Source organism: Suricata suricatta, chromosome 8 (genome assembly GCF_006229205.1).
Source record: "Suricata suricatta isolate VVHF042 chromosome 8, meerkat_22Aug2017_6uvM2_HiC, whole genome shotgun sequence".
Classification (NCBI taxonomy): domain Eukaryota; kingdom Metazoa; phylum Chordata; class Mammalia; order Carnivora; family Herpestidae; genus Suricata; species Suricata suricatta.
The window spans coordinates 111,998,318-112,000,150 of NC_043707.1; the positions used below are offsets into that span (position 1 = coordinate 111,998,318).

At 47.7% G+C, this 1,833-nt stretch overlaps 1 long non-coding RNA gene across 3 annotated transcripts in view; it reads left to right on the forward strand.

Annotated features, from left to right (window-relative positions):
* The window catches only part of LOC115299192, a 15,693-nt gene extending 13,866 nt beyond the window's left edge, over positions 1 to 1,827 (forward strand). For all 3 annotated transcript variants that reach the window (XR_003912031.1, XR_003912032.1, XR_003912033.1), the window contains 2 exons: positions 1,260 to 1,402; positions 1,586 to 1,827. This is a non-coding gene — a long non-coding RNA (uncharacterized LOC115299192). The remainder of the gene's footprint in view (positions 1 to 1,259; positions 1,403 to 1,585) is intronic.
* Positions 1,828 to 1,833: the final 6 nt, after the last annotated feature.

Here is a 1,833-nt window from a genome sequence, read left to right on the forward strand (position 1 = left end):
TGAATCTGTAGAACAATTTGGGTGTGGCCATCTTTGCAGTATTAAGTTTTCCAATCCATGAACATGGGATGTCTTTCCATTTGTTTAGATCTTAATTTCTTCCTGTAACATTTTATAGTTATCAGAGTATAAGTTTGTATTTATTTTGGATTTATTCTGCAGTATTTAATTCTTTTTGATATTATTGTAAATGGAATTATTTTCTTGATTTCATTTTCAGATTTTTTGTTTTTTTTTTAATTTTTTTAAATGTTTTATTTATTTTTGATACAGAGAGAGACAGAGCATGAGAGGGGGGAAGGGCAGAGAGAGGAGACACAGAACGGGAAGCAGGCTCCAGGCCCTGAGCTAGCTGTCAGCACAGAGCCTGACGTGGGGCTCAAACCCACGAACGTGAGATCTGACCTGAGCCGAAGCCAGAGGCTTAACCGACTGAGCCACCCAGGGGCCCCTCATTTTCAGATTGTTCATTGCTAGAGTATAAAATAACTTGATTTTTGTATATTGATCTTGTATTCTGCAACCTTGCTGAACTAGTCCTAATGGTTTTCTTGTAAATTCTGAAGGATTTTCTTTATACAAGATCATGTCATCTGCAGATTTCATTTCATTTTTTTTGCAACTTACAGTGGCTGGAACACCTAGTACAGAGGTGAATAGAAGTGGTCAGGGCAGATGCCTGGGTCTTATTCCTGATCTCAGGGGGAAAACATCTACTCTTTCACCGTGTGGGGGTTTTGTAGGTGCTCTTTATCAGACTGAGGAAGTTCCCTTCTGTTCCTAGTTTGTTGAGTGTTTTTATTATGAGAAGTTGTGGGTTTTGTAAGATGCCTTTTCTGTGTTTATTGAGATAATAATGTAGTTTTATTCCATTAATGTGTTTTTTGTTTTGTAAATGTTAACCCAGCCTTGCATTCCTGAGATAACATCCACACTTATCTTTTGAATGACTTCTTTTCCACTAGACTGTGAGCTGCACCAGGGTTGGGACCAGTGTCCCCAGGGCCCATCAGGAGCCTAGTTACAAAGCAGACAATAAGTATTGTTGAATGAATGAAAGAAAGGATAAACCAGTATAAAATTATTTAAATAACTTTGCTCACCATTTCACTATCAATTGCGTGGAAGACAAGACATCCACATGGTATTACCCTGGAATCTGAGCCCGCCTGGTTGCAGGGCTGTCAGCAGTCTGCACAGTGCCCCTCTGATAGCAGAGAGCCAAGGCTAAAGGCTGATGTGCTCCTCCTCTCCCCCAGGCCTGCTCTCCATGGCCAGCTCCGGCCCAGACACCAATGGCTCCCAGTTCTTCCTGACGTGTGACAAGACAGATTGGCTGGATGGCAAGCACGTGGTGTTTGGGGAGGTCACAGAAGGCCTGGAAGTCTTGGGGCAGATTGAGGTGGGTGGCTTCCCCAGGTCCTTGGGTGCGTAGCCCTGTGGGAGAGCTGGAGAGAGGGGCCGCGGCTGCTCCCCAGGAGGGCTGCTCTGCTCAGGCAGGGGTGGGCAGATGGGGAGGGTGTCCCTGAGCCGCTCCTTACTCTCCACCCTCCCTTGTTTCTCCCCTTCTTCTGTCCCCACAAAGGCCCAGGGCAGCAAGGATGGGAAGCCAAAGCAGAAGGTGATCATCGCCAACTGTGGGGAGTACGTGTGAGTCGGCGCAGTCTCGGCTCTGCCCCTGCGCATCCGGGAGCCGTCAGCCTGGGAGCCAGCACCTGCGCGTGTCCGTCCCCTCTGCGGCGAGCAGGGGCTTGTGCTGTGGCCCTTCTCGGGGTCAGCTCGCAGCAGCTCTTCTCAGGTACGGCCTGGGCTCCCTCTGGCTCTTTGCCAGGC